The 18,535-nt window shown below is 51.6% G+C and overlaps 2 long non-coding RNA genes across 2 annotated transcripts; one reads left to right on the top strand and one right to left on the bottom strand.

The window, feature by feature from the left end:
* Positions 1 to 6,328: 6,328 nt before the first annotated feature.
* Positions 6,329 to 8,327, bottom strand: LOC120586289 (uncharacterized). Its single transcript, XR_005648680.1, has 3 exons — positions 7,636 to 8,327; positions 7,118 to 7,174; positions 6,329 to 6,430 (listed from the first exon to the last, which is right to left on the bottom strand). It is a non-coding gene; the product is annotated as an uncharacterized LOC120586289 (long non-coding RNA).
* On the top strand, positions 6,356 to 8,327 carry LOC120586288 (uncharacterized). The gene is made up of 3 exons (XR_005648679.1): positions 6,356 to 6,437; positions 7,139 to 7,681; positions 8,187 to 8,327. It is a non-coding gene; the product is annotated as an uncharacterized LOC120586288 (long non-coding RNA).
* Positions 8,328 to 18,535: the final 10,208 nt, after the last annotated feature.

Below are 18,535 nucleotides of genomic sequence, written 5' to 3' on the forward strand. Positions count from 1 at the left end.
TCCAGGAAGAGGCTCAGAGACAGAAACTTTCTTCCTCGGCCCTGAGGAAGAAAGGCCCAGTGCTCCCCGTGGCCGGCCCTGTGGGTGGCCACAGGGATCTGACATGACGCTGGTACCGTGGCCCCCAGCCAGGCATGGAAAGCCCGTCTGTCACGTTACAGCACTTGGCGGCCACATGAGGAGGCATCGTTGAAAGATTGACACGGAGAAGTGCTGGGGGCCAACTTGTGTTTTCAGAGGCGTGCTCTGCCTTAGCAGGTGGAATTGTGATGGACGTGGCTGAAGGTAGGGATGGCAGTTGCGAGGACAGGGCAGCTGAGAGAAGCAGGAAGTCAATTGTGGCAGAGCATCAGGTTGGGAAAGGTGATGTAGGAGGAGGCCAGTTAGTTGGGGTAAGCGGCTGTGGCTGCTGGGAGAAACAGCCTCACGCCCCAGGGGCACAGCATAGGCGGAGATTACTTCCTGTTCACATCCCGGTCCGGCATGGGTCCGAGATGGGCCTGGGCGTGGGGAAGCACGGTTCCGGTCCGCACCATCTTCCAGTCTCTTCCTCTGAACTTTCGGCCATTCCCCGGGGGCCTCTGGTTCTCTGCAGGGAAGCAGAGGAGGGGAGGAAGAAGATGGAGGATCCTGCAGGAGACGCAAGGGCCAGGCCGGGGGTGGCCGACGCCTGAGGTCCACCCGCATGCCGGCGGGCAGACTCCAGGCTCGAGGCCCGATCCAGTACGAGGGAGTTCGGAAAGCGTAGTGGGGCTAAAGCCCAGCAGGAAGGAAACGGGTCTGGCGAACACGGCACCGACTCTGCCACGAAATGTTTCAGAGGTAAAATCACCAGGGCCCGTAATTGATTCCACATGGAGGGAGGGGCGAGGAATCTGGAGAGCCTCTGGGTTCCCCGGAGGAGTTGGGGTGGGGTGCCTCGGCCAGGGAGCACCAGAGCCACTCAGCGAGGAAGACGATGGGTCTATTTTAAAAGCACGACGGAGCCCGAAGCATCTGCTGGCCTTTTTACTGTGTGACCTGCATTCCATTCACAGGAGAAATCTCTCTCTCTCTGTCCCTCTCTCTCTGTCTCTATGTATATATATGTAAGGCTGACACCGCCTTAGCAGATGGAATTGTGACAAACGTGGTTGAAGGTAGGGATGTTATATAAATGGATATAATGGGATGTTACATAAATGGATATGATGGGATGTTATGTAAATGGATATAAATCTACGATGTGGAATATAACCTGCCTGGGAAACGGGCACAGTCTCCTTTCTCAGTATTTCATTCTTATCTGGTGACGGCTCCGTCGTGACGTTACTTCTTCTCGCTCTTGGCTTTAACCTTTACAACGAGAAGCACTTACTGAGTGTTTACGTTACACATCGGGTCCTCTGCGGGCACTGCCGAGCCAGACACCTCTTGCAGCTGGCGTCGCCCGAGGCCACCATCTGCCTCCGACGGAGGTCATCCTCAGCCCAGACCAGACTGTACTGCCATAGCCCGAGGTGCCAGCGAACTGCACAGAGAGGCAGTTCTAGGTAAATAAACCCAGGCTGCCTGTCTCACGGGCTGTGCTAAACTTTCCGTGTTTGGGGCTTGAATTGGGGTACACCGCCCATTCTCAAACTCTGATTGTTTCTTTGGTGAAGGACAGGGACCTCGGAGCCAGGGTACTTCGCGGGTGCTCTGCCATCTCTGACTGCAAGGCCTTGGACAAGCCGACTAGCCTCGATGGCCTCAGTTTCCTTATCTGCAGAGTGGGGGCCATCGTTGTAACTTACGCTTAGCGTTGTGCGAAGGTTAAAAGGATCGATGCTCATACGGCGCTTCCCAGCATGAGCCAGTGCCAGTCCTACGTGTGTGTCCGTGATGCCATTTCTCTGCGGTTTTTAGGGAAGCTGGGATTCTCCTCGGTCTTTGCTCTCCCGCTCACGTCCCTCTCTTATTGAGGGGGAGATGCAGCCCAGGGCACTGCTTCCTGCTTCCTGCTTCCTGCTTCCTGCTTCCTGCTCTCGGTCAGGCTCCAATGCCCCGGTTGCTGGAATCGAAGGTCCTCCTGCTTCTGGGTCTAATGAACCGATTAATTTTCCTAGTTCTCTAATTATTCTCCTCTTCCGCCCAAACCCTCTGTGTGTCTGTTTCGTTCGGTTGTGCAAACTGGAACTTGGGCAGGAGGCTGGAGGCATCTCTATCTCCAATCATCGTCACTAAATCATCACTCGAGTCATGAGCTTCTATACCTGGTGTTTAACAACCAGAGACAGGAGCAGACTGACGACCCACAGACACATGTGTCCCTCATCACAGGCCCGGGCGAGAGGTGAAGGACTGGAGGATCCTGAGCCGGCCGGTCAGGATGGAACTCACGTTTCCGAGCAGGTCACACTGTTCGCTATACGAAAAGGTAACCGGGCAGGGGGAAGAATGGAGGCGGAGCCAGTTCGGGGCTATGGCCGTTCCACAGGAAGGGGTACAGGTGCCGGTACCAGGGCGATGGGGGCGGAGGGGACCAAGAAGCAGACTCAGCACAGAGTCAAAGGTCGAGTCATCACGATGGACCGGAAGAGCAAGAGGTCCGTGCAGAGTGGGTGGCCTGAGCGACCGATGGAAGTTTTCCTTTCCCAGAGGGAGCGCACCGAGGGAAGCAGGAAGCACTTCCTTTCGGGAACATTACATTCCAGATGTCCCTTGACACGCTGGAGAGAAGTCTAGGAGGCAGTTGGATACCCAGGTCCCGTACTTAGAAGAGAAGCCGGTCTGGAAAGACCCATCTGGGAGGGACTCTTCCCTGCAGATGAGCTCACCCAGGGCTAGCGGGTGACGAGAGCAGAGGGGCAGGGGTGGGACCAAGACCAGGAGGCTTGTCATTTGTCTTTGTGACAAACTGCATGGCAGTTTAAATCTCTTTAAATTTCGGAGTAGGTTTAAGACGTGTGGTGTCATTTTTCGGGGCCCTATTCAATAAAATACTTGGGTAATTGCTGCACTGGGGAAACTGGCTCAAGTCCACCGAGGCCAAAAATAGCAAGTTTACAGACCAGTGGATTCTTTCCTCATGAGAGCGAGGCCTTGAAGGCCCGGCCAGGAAGCCTGGGAGGCGCAGGCCCCCCTTACAGGCACCGACGGAGGCTGGGCACAGAGACTCGCTGGCAGAGATCTTTCCAGTCTGTCTTGGAGCATACTTTGATACTTGTTTAATAGTTTTTTTCTGATTTTAAAATAATAAGTTCTCTAGGTAACCACTATAAGAACAGTAGACGAACGTGTAACCAACATGTTAATATAAAAAAAAATAATGCAAATATCTGATTAACTCATGAGAAGTCATGAAAAGAGAAAAAAAGGACAAAAAGCAGGTGGATCAAATAAAAAGCAAATATTAGGATGACAGATATCAATACAGCTATAGGAGTAATTACATTAAATATAAATGATCTAAATATTCCATTCAAAAGATTAAGACCGTCAGTCAAAGCTTTTAAAATTCAACTATGTGCCGCTCATAAGAGACAGGCTCTGATTATCAGGACACAGAAAGGTTGAAAGTAAAACGATGGAAAAGATAAGCCAGGAACACCAAATTCATATGTTGGGTAAGCGTCATTCAGGCCTAAAGCATAATGCTATCGGCCATGAAGTCAATGTTAATTGATTAACAATATATTAAATAAGGTGTCTTTAATAAATAATTAACAATAAGACAAAGTTATTTATTGATCAGTTGATGAAAACATTGTGACTAGAAGCTCATTGGAACCTAACCCTACCTTTCCTCTAAGAGCAATGATTCAGTATTTGCTAATTTGGTGCTCGTGGCAGCTTCATAGAACTTCACTAAGGTGAAAAGCGAGAACCGACTATCGGTAATGTCACATAATAGACGGTGTCGTAGCCCTTACTCAGCATCCCGTTCACTGATTTCTCGGCCCCAACCTTCGGACCCCAAGGGGAAGAGATCCACGCATTTATCTTTTCGTTTCTTGTGTGCGTTTGCCCTGATTGTTGGTAGGCTTGAGCACATGTTAGGTCTCTAACACGTTCTTTTGCTTAACCTTGTGTTTATAATCCACGAATGTCTCAAGGCCCAAGTTAAGGCCGAGGACATCTATTGTTTGGCCTGTGTAATGTTTTGGATATTTTGAATTAGTTGCTCAGATTTAAAAACCCAACGATTTCATGTAAAATCTCGAGAGGCTCAGGCACATACCTCTCCCTCACGCCTCCTTGTCGCTGCTCTTCCAGTCTCGTGCCTTATAAGTCTCTGGGCGTCCGCACTAATCAGTAGCTGCCACCCATAAATGACTGTAGCCCTGTCCTCGTCATTCTGTCTGGGCAAAGTGGACAAGCAAATGAACGGCCTAACGTTTGCCCTTCGAGAAGCTCTCCGTGCGGCACGGCCTTCCCGGGACTGTCCCAGTTGGGCTGACATGCCGCAGCCGTCCACTCCCGGTGACTCCCCCACGTCGTGCGGAGCCAACTACAGAGCAGGCACGAGGGCTTCCCCACCCCCACCCGCCAGTCAACTACGCACGAGAACTCCCAGGAGGAAAAGGAGGCAGTGCAGCAGGAACAGGTGTCGGAGTCTGAATCACGTGCTTCTGCGACTTGCTTGCGCCTCCTGAACCTGCTGGAGGCCAGTTGCACCGATACGACCGCCACTTGCAATGAATTTCTGCTGTGCTCACCCAAACTCGGTTGGTCAGCTAGCAACGGGTGCATCATGGGAAGTTCTGGCCTCATGGGCGCTGATCCTGTGGTCAGAAGGTCAGCATTTTCCAGGGCCGAGTAACAAGCAAGGAGCTTTTATTCACGGACGAGGCTATCGCTCTGCATAAGACAGGCCTTTGCTCCAAAATTCTGTGGCTCTGTCCTAGGATTCTTGGGGCTTCCCAGAGAGGCCACTTATTTAGAGGATCATTTGATTTGCCCTGTCATAAGGTTCAAGTGACAGTGCAGTTTGGATTGCAACCCAGACCTGCTACAGAATCTTCTCTTGCTCTGAAGCCCAGTGAACCCCGGTAGCCTTCAGGGTGTTCAGGAACCGGGCCAGAAAAGCACAGTCAGATGTGACATGCGCTGCCTCCAAAATCCTGAGTGGGGAGCAGCTTTGTAGGTGCAGGTGGAACCACACGCAGCAACTTTTCTAGACCCTGGAGAAGGACACCTGCAGCACTCCAGACCGTTGGTCACCTCGGAGCGTCGCCAAGGAGGGGGGCCCGTGCGTCTCCTGGCATTTGTTCCTGATGTCTGGCTGTCATGTATCTTACTAAGGCATCCGGTAGGGGCTGAGTTGCGTTCAGCCCCCAACCCCAATTCCTGTATTGAAGCTCTACCCGCTAATGTGACTGTATTGGAAGAGAGGGCCTCTAAAGAGGTTACTAAGGGTGAATGGGGTCACAGCGTGGGCTCTGATCCCACAGCACCGGTGTCTTTAGAAGGGAAGAGACATTAGCACCCCCTCCCTTCGTGTGGGCGTGAAGGAAGGGCCATGTGGGGAAAAGGAGAAGGCAGCCAATTGCCAACCAGGAAGAGAACAGCTCTGCTGGTATTTCCAATTTGAACTTCTAGCCTCCAGAACCGTGAGAAAGTAAATCTCTGTTGTTTAATCCACCTGGTGTGGTATGTTGTTATGGCAGCCCCAGCTAACTACGACAGCGTCTAAGGCACGGTTACTTCCTGATCCTCGCATGCGATCTGATCTGAGCAGTGCCAGGAGACTGGAGGGTCAGTGGGACATCGACAGAGCTGACTTCTCCACAGACTGGATCACGGCAGCTGCATATCAAATGTCAGGAGCTGTGCTGATGTTTTCCAGTGAAGGGACCACATCTGGAAGAGTGGCTGCATTTGGAGTCTCCATGAAATCAAATTTATGGTACCCATAGTCCTGTCACCTTCCAAGAAGGTCCAAGAAGTAAGTTAAATAGGAATATGATACTCCTTCAGGTTACTCAAAGAGAGTAACTTGGTCAAAGGTTGCTGCAGAAATACTGCTTGGTCACCACCTCTGCATCTTTCAGACCTTTGATGGTCATATTAATGGCTGCGATCCATTCAGAGACATGGTATTTTTTCCATTTATTGTCCTCGAAAAAAGGAGAAGTTCAAAGGACTGCACTTGTTGGCTTCTACCACACAGGCACCAGAGACCCGGTGTGTAGATCTTCCGTTTCTAAGTACGTTTATTCCGATTACTCTTGTCAGGCACTGGGAAAAGAACAGCAAAGCGGAGCCGTGAGCCACCTGGACCCCTCTGGGATTTGGCCTAAACCGCTTTTGTTATCTGACCTACATGAGTTTTCACTTTGGTGAAGCGCGGCGGCCTTATTACTTCCCCACGTTCACCTCGATTCGAAGCCAGTGTCCAGTGCCCCACGAAAGTCTGCGAATTTCTTCTCCTCCACTGCACTTTTGTCCCGCGGAATGGATGCTGGCCCTTTGGGGTAAGTTTGGAGGGAGATTAACAAAATACTACAGCGAAGTCACAGAGTCCTCAGTGATGCAATCATTCGTGTGATGATTGGACTCCCTTGGACTCCAGCTCCGTGAACACAGGGGTCATGTCCGCTTGGCTCGCCCTCGTGTCCCCAGAACCAGGCATAGTGCCTGGCACGGAAGGAGCGCGTGCGTGCTTTCTAAGTGAATGAGCAGAAGGAGCGCGTGAGTGCTTTCTAAGTGAATGAGCCAGGCTGGGAAAGGAACGCACATGGCACTGGCTCCAGCTCGCACACAGATTTGGAACCAAACGCCATCCAGACTGGTCATAGTGCAAGGCAGGTGGCAGAGGCAGGAAAGGGTGAAGGGGCTCAAACATGTGGTGACGGAAGGAGATTGATCTTTGGGTGGTGAGCACACAATGCAGTATACAGACGATGCATTATAGCTTGTACAGTTGAAACCTATGTAATTTCATTAACCAATGTCACTCCAATAAATTTAATTTTAAAAAAAAAATTTAAAGACTGGTCTCAAAGAGTGACCAACACCCCAAGTTGAGTCTGTCTTCCTGGGGCTCCCCATTGGTGACGGACTGGCAGGACCGGACCCTGGGTGTGCAGCATACTGAATCTTGGCCACCTCTCAATCTCTTTGGGCCTAAAATAACCTCTTTCTTCCTACTTACCTCGCTGGTCTCCACCTCCAGGTTTACCCGCGTCTCAGCTCCAAAGATGAATCCTGGCTGCACACGGAAAGAATTAAAGAAGCATCAGCCAATCTCTGAGACTGAGTATCAAGTCACCGTTGACATCCCTTTGACTCTGGTCTCGTGGCCCAGACACATTCATGGGCATCTGGCGCCCTGGAGTCTGAGGTCTTGACTTAACCTGCGTGGTACCTGCTGACCGAGCCCCCAGCTGCCTCCGTCATCTGCCCCGCTCACCTCACCAGCCCCTTCCCCAGCTCTTGCCAGAGGCCTTTTGACAGAATTCCCTGATACCTGCTTAAATGTTCAATCTGATACCGTGCTTCCTAAGGCATTTGTTAAATCTTTGACTTTTACTTTATAATAGGTTTAAATGATCACAGAAAAGTCACAAAATAGTAGGGAGTTCCCATAAGCCCTTCGTGCAGCTATCAAACCAGGACACTAACACCGGTAGAGCTCCCTTCACCCAAGTGCAGATCCTGTTGAAATCTCACCGGTTTTGCCGTGAATGTCCTTTTCCTGGCCCAGGTCACAATGCTGGTGAGTTGCGTTGTCTCTTTGGTCTCATTCAGTCTATGACAGTTCTTGGTCTTTCCTTGTCTTTCACCACCTTGACACCTTTGAAGAATTCTATTTAGGTATTTTAGAAAGTCTCTCAATTTGTGTCCTGTGAAGTATTTTAAGTGGTAATATTGCATCATATTATTTCTGGCTTAAAATTCCTATTTCCATATCACTTATAGAATAATGTCTTAAACTTCCGATCTGGACATATGGATACTCAATCACATGATCTTGCTGTCATTTCATTCTCTATACGGCAGAACCACCCGGTTCTGCAGGCATCCCAGACCCACTCTAAACATATTCTCCAGCATCTTCATCCCACTACATCTAAAATCCCCTTTTTCCTTCCCCTTCTCTACCATGTGAACTCCTAATTGTTGTTCAAGACACTTCTTCAGGCAAATAACGCTAGAAGCTACAACATCGCCCCTGTCTTAGCAGCTAAACACAATGACGATTCATTTCTCATTCATTCAAGGTCGCGTGCAGACGTCCCTGGTCGGGTGGCTCTCTTGGGACTCTGTCCTCCAAGTGGTGGAAACCTCTTGGGGCACTGCCATCCTAAAGAAATGGCCTCTGAGATCACCACGGAAGGGAAGGAAAAAGAAGAGTCCATGTAGAAGTTTTCTTGGTTTTTGTTTTTCTAATGGCACAAGCCAACGCACATTCACGTCATTTCGGCTCATGTTATATGGGTCAGAACTAATTATGTGGCTACAGCCAGATGCGAGAGAGTAGGACGATGTCGTTCCCTGGATCCCAGGAGGAAAGGAAAGGAGGTACTGCACTTCTCCGCGCCCGCCAACATTCTGGCCAGCAAATTGCTTTATTTTTCTTCCCAATGTAACACAACACACTCACCTGTCCCCGAGAGAGCTCAGACCCTCATCCAGTGACACACCCAGCTCAGAGTGCGGGGTGTCCGAGCGGTCTGGCCTTCCGCAGTCTGAGAGATCAGTGACCTGCCACCTCGCTGGATGATTTCCAGCACTCAGCGGTACATCAGGACAGGAGACCCACAAAACTCTCCCAGTCGGAGAAAGGAAGACCGGAAGCCTCGTACCCACCACTGGCCCGTAGATGTGCTTTAGTCCTGGGGGGCAGGTGTGGCGAAGCTCAGGGCGCTGAGACGATCCCCTTAGATCCTGCATTTGCTCTCTGGACCACGTGGTTACAGCCCCGGACTTCACCCTTTGGGGGCTCCTGGTCAGTCGTTATGCACAGCCACGTAACAGTGGACTTGGCGTCGTGCGTTCTCCTTGCGACCTTACGGCTCCGGGAGCTCACTTCCTGTTTAGGAAAGATTAGGGATTCGAAGATGGTTTTTAAGTCCCACATGATCAAAGGATATGATGCAGACTCATAGTATTCTCGATAGCACAACCATCTCGAAAGCGACTGCGGATCTACCAGCCTGCCGTCAATCTCATGTGCCAGTGGCACACCCGAGACCTTTCCTGGACACCATTCTGTAACCTGGTGGTTTCCCTGCCCCATCCCCAACCCTCTCCCATACCCTCGGGACACTCTCTCTCAATGCGCCAGCAGCCTCTTCGAGGCCATCAGACTTAAGTGGGATGTCGACATGCTCACTCACGCCTTTGCCCTGAGTCATTTTATTTTCCTCAGAAAGTTCGCCAGAACTATGTCGGTTCAAACTATTTTTGATTACCATCCTTTACTGTTCAGGGACCAGAAGCAGACACCTTACAAGATTTCCAGAGTCTCTATTTACTTTCTTTTTCCGCTTATGAAACAGCCATTTATTCCTGGGCTCACCTCCTTGCAGTTTCTTTCCAAACACAGCCGTTTCCAGCTAAGGCACATTCCTAGCCCTTCAGTTTCCTGTGACCTCCCCCACGAGCAGAGTCGTGGGATCTACCTTCCGAGTCTCTGCAGGTGACCACTTTGCCAAGTGTTTTGTCACAACATAACTCAGACGTGCAGCCACCCAGCGTGCTGCATCTTCCCAGCCTCTTGCCCAAGTGCTAAGAAAATGGCCACATACTTCCGCCACACCAGCAAACCACTGCAAGGTACCAATTCCCATGATTAAATAAATCGTGTTAGTTGTTGCAAACAACTGCCAAATTTCAGTGGCCAATGAAATAAAAGTTTATTATTTCTCACCCACCCCATGTCCAAAGAGGATTTTCCAGTTAGTGCACCCTCCTTCAGTGAGTCAGAGGTCTTGGTGACTCCTGCCACCTTGGGGTGCTGCCACCTATGACACGTGGCTCCAGATTTGCCTCAGAAGAGACGAAGGATTGAGTGTGAAAGGTATTTTATGGGCTGGCCTGGATGAGTCATATGTCACATCTGCCCGCATTTTATTAGTCAGAATTAGTTTCATGATCTCACTTAGGGACGAGGGGTGCTGGTAAATATCCTAGGTGCCCAGGAAGAAAACTAAATGGTTGACGATAAGTAGAATTGTTTCTGCCACAAAGTCCAACCTGAAATTTCACCCGATATCTTTGAATCAGGCATTTCTTCCTCTGCTTACACGTGTCTTGTACATAATCTGTATCCTAGTACCTACCACGTGGTATTAAAAATTATTTTATTGACTCGTCAGGTAATGAGTACCTCAAGGTTAAAAATTGTCCTGAGTCTGGTATTCTGCCTGGCACAGGGCAGGGACTCAGCAAGTGCTTGTCGAGAGAATCTTGAGATGAGAGAGAGGCCCAGCTCAGAGTGAACACTGAGTGTCTGTCTTCTCTGCAGAGCGGGATGGGTTTCTTTCACAGGGAGAGAAAAGCTGGGGGTTATTGTCAGACGTATTTTTCTAATAAAAATGAAAGTAATATTGTGCTCTTTTGCATTTTTCAAGTGGGAAAATTCTGCCCACCTCATCCTTGACATTCACTAGGTAATTTTGCATTTCCTAGCGAATTATTTTCAACATAATAAAGTTTTCAATGAAGGCCATTATTTATATTTCTTTGAATAACATCTATCGGCCTGAAATAAACGGTCATGTATAACAGAAGAAAAGAGCCCGCAGAATCTGGGCATCGGACACACCCAGGACTTATGTTGCCCTTGGCACTGGCGGGGTGCCATGTCGGAGGGCTGTGTCTTGAAGATTTACGCCTGTGCCCCACGGAGTCTCTATCCAAGGAGCCCAAGGTAGAAAACCTTCCTACACAGGCAGATCTATGTCCGATTAAACGATGGAAATATGTGGCCCAATTACCTATGAAACAAAGTGTTCTGGATGAGGTTGCAAGAAGGGGTTCTGAGCAGCATTAGAGACTGCTATGCATTTGACGTTATCAGCATTTGGGGTTTTGGCCGTCCTAACAGGTCGTGGTGTCTAGTTGTTTTAATCTGCAATTTCCTGATGACGTATGATATTGAGCATTTTTTCATATGCTTGTCACTTAGCTGTTTTATTTTCCCCACGGGCATAATGGAGATGTTTCCTATTCAAAGTAGAAAGAATTGGCTTATTTTTATGGGAGAAAAATGTTTCTAGGCAGTTTAGGCCAAACATTCCCTTAGTACGTCTTTTAAAAGTGATGGGGAACCAGACTAATGCCAATTAACATTTCCTTTTTTAGATGCCTTCAAATTAGTCTAATCAGAACTAAAAACAATAGGGGATAATTAATGTCCCTTTCCCCAGGATTTTAATTGGGAATGGCGTTTTCTCAGACTCCTGGAAACTTTGAGACCAGATTTCACTGTTTTGCAATTGGAGAAAGCATCCAATCTGGACCGATGAATACTTTGCAAAGAGGTAGACACTAATTCACTTGAGACATTTCTACAATCCTGCCTCTCACATGTGCATTCTAGACCAGACCAGCTAGATCTTGAGAGAAAGGAAACTGTTATCTCGTTGAGAGAACCAGCTTGTTTTTAATTCAGCAAAACTGAGGAATGAAATTAAGTGTCTGCACTCGCTCCAGCGAATTCTCCGTAAGCCAATGCTCGTGAGGACATTCACACGAATCTGTTAGGCACCACCACGTCGACCACAGCGAGAGATGCGACGGGGGGAGAGTGCCGGCTGTCCCCTCACCGTGATGGGAGGACAGGCTAACACGCAGGTGACGACAGGAAGAGCGAACGTCTACCGAAAGAAGGCAGCGTCGGCTGGACCCGGACGCTCAAGCTGTCGGAATCCCTAGTTCGACATTGACAATGGCAGCTGTCGCACCCCTCTGAAGCGGGAGCTGACCTTAGTGGGACTGTGTGACAGTGTGGTGGCTGTGAGTTCGAGGTCCCCACTGGGAGCCTGCAGTGGTCACTGTGCCAGCAACACGGCTCCAACCCCTGCCCCCAACCCCAACTCACAGTTTCGATGATGTTTCTCCTTACGCATTAGGAATCAAGGAAACTTCAGCACCCTAAACTGTCTCTTTAAGTCAGTATTTCCAGACATCCAGGCCAGATTTCGGCTAAACGCAGCCAAACTTGTAGCTTTTGGCTCCCTGTCCCCATGTTGGCCAAGCTCCGACGAGCAGCGCTCTACGAGATGGAGTGGGAGGTGACATGTCTTCTGACATCGTCTGGGGCTCGTCTGTGGCCCGAGGAACCTTCGCGTCTACGGTTTTCTCTCAGCTCGAGTGTTCCGTAAAGGTTTTCCAAATATTTCCTCCAAAATGCAGGGTCTTAACAACTGCCGCCATTCTTTCTCAACCTGCCCACTCGCAGACGTGGAAAAGCGCATTCTCCCTCCCTGCGTAACCCACACGGCAACTGGTTCGCGGCGTCTCCGCAAAGGAAACGTGAAGTCGGGGAGGGGGTCCTCTGGGCCAGAGGTGCCCGTGCAGGTTCTTCTCTCTGGAGAGCTGCACACACACGGTCCTCAGAGCTGCAGAAAACCACCCCACCGAGTCCACCTGGCCCAGGCGCAGCGCCTCGTGGCCGGTGGACGACGCACACTCCAGCTGTCTGTGTGACAGTCAGCGGGGCCTGCCCGCTCCCTTCACATGGTAAGGTCCCTTCTCTTGCGTTTCCTGGTGCGGGAGGCCCACCGTCCTTCTGGGATCCATGTTCTCCCCCACAGACGCACACCTGTCCGTTGCTAACACATGTCTGGACAGACCACCATTCAGTGCCGGAAAATGTTTATATGGCTCCATTAGATCTATATACTCATTTTAGGTGAAACAGAACCGGGAATTGGAGAAAGAACAATATAATATTTCATTCGGATTGTATTTGACAGAGATGAGGTTTCTATAAACGAAAGGTGAACATTCTGAAGTCTTACCTTCGAATTCCATTAGTCGGTGGTGATGTAAATATGATTTTTCAGTCCTATATTCTTCAGGGAAAAGTGGAAAATGTCACTCAAAAAATGTAAACCCGGGAAAGTGGTCTCCGTTCGACGCTTTCCGAACCGGTCCACAGTCGAGTGACAATGTCAGTCAGATTCCGTCGCTGTGGGGAAGACCCTGGAAAGTCAGGCAGACCGTTCTGCTGACCTAGCGGTTCCATTTGTTCTCTTCTGACAAATCTGTTTTTGAAATGACCTAACGCAGCTGGGACAATGCGACCAGAACCTTCTACCACCACTGAGGTTAGCACAGACAGACAAAAGGCGGCCGGTTCTTCGTGAGGTGACGTCCTGAGACAGGCTTGTCTCACCTGTTTTGAACAGTTTTCTGTCCCTGGTCAGTTTTAAAGAAAGCAAATCGACATGCTCTTTATGATCGTATTACTTACCTGTAGCTGCATAATCACAGTTCCACAAACTTAGGGACGGAGAACAATGCACATTTACGGCCCCCGAGTTTCTGAGGGTGGAGAGTCTGGTCACGGCTGTGCAGGGTCTCCCCAGGCTGCCATCAGGGGCGCTGGGCTGGGGGCTCATCAGAGCCTCTGCGGGGAAGGGACTCACATCCAGGCCTGTGGCTGCAGGACCGAGGACTTCAGCGTCTCGCTGGGTGTCTGCAGGGGGAATCCAGCTCCTCGTCTCCCTGGGGTGGCTTCCCACATGGCAGCTCTCTTCTTCCAGGACAGCCAGGGGGCGTGTCTTGACAAGATGGGTGGTGCCATCTCTGTCACACAGTTACGTACCACCCGGCACCTTTGCCATGAAGAAATGCAGCATTGAACTTGACGTGTTAACTGGACTGGGACACGGGGCACCCAGGTGTTTGAGTAGACACTGTTCCGGGTGTGTCTGTGGACATGTTTCCGGGTCAGGTAGTGTTTGGGTTGGTGGCCGGAGCTCAGCAGAGGGCTCTCCCCAGTGTGGGTGGGCCTCACAGTCCGTCGGAAGCCTGAATAGGACAAAAGGCTGGGTAAGAATTCTCTGGCCGTCTGATTGTTTTCTGGCTGGGACCGTGGTCATCTCCTGCCTTCAGACTGGAACTTACGCTCTTGGCTCTCCTCATCCTCAGGCCTTGAGACTCAGACCGGAACTACGCCACCAACTTTCCTGAGTCTCAGCTGGCCAATGGCACTGTGGCACTTCTCAGCCTCTGTGATCGTGTAAGCTAATTCTGTACGTGTGTGTGTGTGTGTGTGTGTGTGTGTGTGTGTGTGTGTGTGTGTGTGTGTGTGTGATAATGTCCAATCCTTATACTCTATCAGATACACTCATGCATCTCCCACTAGATTGGTTCCATTTCTCTGGAGAACCCTGACTGCTCCAGGAGGGGCTCCCGTGAGACTGTGAACCCCAGGGGCTGAGGGTCACAGGCCACTGCAGAGTCATTCTGCTACAGTGTCCCATCTTACAAAGTTATTAAGTTTTGTACTTATATATAGAAAAGTGTCACTTTAAGAGCAGAAGACAAGGAGGTGAAGGTGCTCACGGGCTTAAAATGGAATCGATGAGCTATGGCCATGAGACAGCAGAGGCTCTTCCTCATAAATGAGTGATTTCCATAGTATTGGGGTACGCAACTGAATGCACGGTATCGATACCCCCGATCATGTGAGCATCATTGTTTAACGTTTGTTAAGTGCATTCGTGGGCCAGACGGTGCCTCGGAACTTTCTGAATATTACGTCACTTAAGGTTCACAGCTGCACCGGGTGGCCGATGCCGTTGGAGTCAGCGATTGCTTCACGACGGGACACGCTCTGAGAAGGGCGCCATTAGCTCATTTCGTGGACAAACATCACAGACCTGGATGGCGGCCCCCTTCACACCTAGGATGCCTGTTCTAGTTTACCGTTCCTGGGCTACTGGCCTGGACAGCGCATTACTGCCCAGCATACCACGAGATTCACCACACACCAGAGAATATGAAGCAATCGAGAGCTCCAGGAAGCATGAGGTGTGCGAGGCTACCTCTCCCGTCACGTGGCACACTGTCTTACAGCAAACGTTTTTTGAAAGTGGGAAAAGAGCACTCTACAATAACGATAGAAAGTATAGTGCAGTAAATACGCAAACCAGCAACACGGTTACTTATTGTTACCATCCGGTACCGTGCCCCATGCATGACCGCGTGTGCTATGCTCTTACACCACCGGCTTCCACGAGCATCGCCACAAATACGTGAATAATGCGCTGTGCTGAGACGTTAGCTCAGCTATCACGTGACCAGGAGACAGGAAGTTTTCAGCTCCCCGATAATCGCGGGGGACCACCATCGTACGTGGGGTCCTTTGCCGACCAAAAGGTGGTGCATGACTCTCTTATCCTTGTTTTGCCAATGAGGAAACTGAGGCACAAAATTCAGGCGACTCGTTCATGGTCATGTGAGTAGGAAACAGTGGAGCCAGGATCAGCCCAGGGCTTCTAAGTGCTCTGTGTGTCCCACAGCTCTCCGTGAAGCTGGGGCCACGAGATGGGACGAGGTGTCCTCGAATGCATGTCGGTTTGTGCCCCTGAAACTCAGAATCCCTGGGCAGGGTGGGACATGAGAGAAGGTCAAGACAGTGACCTGGCGGAAGGAATGGGGTTAGTCAGGGCTGGGGGCGGGCATGGGGCGGCCGCTGAGCCCCAGCGAGGAACAGAGACAGGAGCCGCGCCCAGCGCTAGAAGCTGGGACACACCAGTTTCCCTAGGACGCCGGAAACGAAGTGGCTCAGTTAGGATGAGAAGTCAGAGCTGCCCTGTGACAGAGCTCCCGGCCACGGCAGCGGCGGGAGCAGCGACCCAGATCGAAAGCTTCAGCGGGGCGCCGGGGGAGGCTGGCACGTGTTTTCCCTTGTGATGAATTTGGCCAAAGCCACTGACCGGAGTGGCCTCTGAGTCTCAGTCCATCTGGGTCCTCAAAACAGCCCCGAAACGTCTCCAGGAAAAAAAATTAAAAAGCAGGTTGCGAATTTATCTGTGATAAATTCTTTTTATTTGGATCACGTGTGACGTCTTCTTTTTTCTCCCCAATTGTTCCAAAATATAATTGAATTTCTAAACTATGGATTTAAGGTTTTCAGTTTTTTTGAAAACTGGATTCAGATGAGGTTTTCCGAGCTGAAAGTTCTTTCCCCGGCCCCCAACCGTGACTGCAAATCTCAGAGCACGGCTGTAAGCGTGCGTCAGAGGTGGGCTTGATGGGCGGGAGGCCCTCCGCACAGCCTGGCCTGGAGGGAGGCTGCGGCTGGCGGTGGCTTCCCACACTGCGGGCTCGCCCGCCAGGTGTCCAGCCTCTCTGGCATTTTTCTCCTTTGAGCTGCAATGTCTAGAGGGCCCCCCTACAGGTCAGGGAGTCATAGAGGTGGATTCAGGGGGGCAGAGTGCTCCAAACTACGGTGCCCCGGGATCCAGAGCAGGTGTCTCTACGTGTGGCAGAGAAGCTGCAGGAGGTTTTGAACAGGCACACACTGTGACGAAGCCTGTGCATCCTGCCAGCAGACCGGGGGACAGGGACGTGGAGGCTGCTCCCGCGTCCCCAAGTGGCTGACGGTGGGAGAGGGCCTGGGGTACACTGGTCAGTGTCTGGACAAGGGTGGGCGGCGTTTGGCTGCCACAGTGGCCTGGGGGGCAGATTCAGACGCCACCGAGGGTCACGATCCCCTCACTCTTCCCTGGGCTCCTCTCGTCGCTTTTTCCTATCGGCTATTATTGTAGCTACTTCCCCGTTTCTTGCGTGTCTCTGCACCTGGGCAGGGAGTGTTTCATCTCCCCTCTGCCCCAGCACCTCTAACGGTGCTCGATGCACACTCAGTGCTCAGTAAATAGTGTTGAATGTACTCCCAGCCCTGGGGAAGTGACCACTGGAGACGACATGGGTACAATATGTCCTCTGTCTTTCTGGATTTCAGCTTTGGCCAAGACAGTGGTGCGTGTGCTCTTCTCACAGACAGCAGCAAACTAAGGACAGCAGGTGACTGAGGCTGCGCCCCGTGGCCTCTCTGATGGAGGAGCCTGGCATTCAGGTGGTTTGGGTGGGAAGTCCGTGCCAGAGAGAGGGCCACAGGTCACACCGGGAGAAGCCCGGGGATTCTGAGAGATGCTGCACAGGGACTGTCCAGATGGATGGAAGATCGCCTGGGCTAACGGGGTGACAGCCTCTGGAACACGGCCTGACTCGTGACTTCCGGCCCTTCGTGCTGGACCAGTCCCTCCCTCTCCCCGCGCCTTGTGCGACACTGAGCTGTAGCCACAAGGCTGACGGTCGAAAAGGAGGTTTGGCGGGCAACAGAGAAGCCTGCCTCTCTGAACCCTGGGGACAGTGATGGGGAAAGGAGACACTCTCGGGACCTGGCAAAGGTGAGGATGAGGGCCAGATGAACCAGGAGAGCACTGTGCAAAAGGGCTCTCGGCCACAGCCAAGGACATTTGGCAGAGGAGGCCAGGAGTGGGGCCTGCCAACGAGAGGGGTGGCTGGGGAGGAAGCAGGGCTGCGGGCAGAGCGGCCGGGGCCGACTTTGCTGGGTGCCTGGACGCATCTGGGTTCCCCAGGACCCCTCACCATGAGGGAGGGCTGTGAACGGGCAGAGTGAGCCAGGGGACACTGGCCCCCACCTGAGAGAGAAGCTGGACCCTGAGTGCCTGAGGAGAGACTGCTCAGTGCCAGGATCCTACGCTGAGTCCTTGCTGAGAGCAGGTCAGAGTGTGGGCGGCAGGTGGTGACGCATGTTCAGATGGCAAAAGCTGACAGCAGGTCTCCCCAGGGGCGCAGAAGAAGGCTAGAGGGACTAGGAACCACTGGAGTGGCTCGAGCTACTGGTTCTAACGTCGTGATTTATTTGGCGATCTTGGACTTCCTCATACGCCCAAACCTCATCCTTGATGAAGCTGCTCAGGGCCGAGTCAGCGCTTTGAGAAAGAGGTCAAATGACAGAGCTGAGAGGCAGACGTGGGCTGGCCCCAGCGGGGGCTTTAGTTCTGGCAGTTGCTTCAGCCCCAGAGCGCCCCTGAGAGGACACCCCCTCGGCCACCTTGTGCACCCACTAATTTTCCCCCAAGGAGACAGGCTTCCTTCCGAGACTGTTATGGGTCTAAAAACAGACCAGTTGTGTTCGGCCATATAGACTCGAACAGCCCTTTGCCAGAGGCAGCAACCAGCACGACGCTCGTCCAGACTGTCCTCTCGAAAGCCACCAACACTTATTTTGGGATCTAGACTCTCAGGCTAGGTTGCCCGCCCAGGCTTTCATTAAAGCATGGAGCTTTTCTGCTCTGGTTTTGTTCTTTGAGAAGCAAGGCAGGAGTCATTTTTTCATTTAACAAGTATGTTTGAGCCCTGACTATGTCCCAGGCTCCGGGTCCACAACCCAGATGTGGCCGCTGCTCTCCCCAGGGCCCAGGACCGGGCTGCCCAGTGGGGTGTAGCACAAGCCACGAAGGCCACGCCGTGCGCACAGCTTGATCCTTGGCACCCAGCCTCCTGGGCACTCGTCAGCCTGGATGAAGGGAACGCTCCCAGATTGAGGTCTACTGTGCACGAGGACGCTAGTGTGCCG

The sequence above is a fragment of the Pteropus medius genome, unplaced genomic scaffold, assembly GCF_902729225.1.
Source record: "Pteropus medius unplaced genomic scaffold, Ma_sr-lr_union100, whole genome shotgun sequence".
Lineage (NCBI taxonomy): Eukaryota > Metazoa > Chordata > Mammalia > Chiroptera > Pteropodidae > Pteropus > Pteropus medius.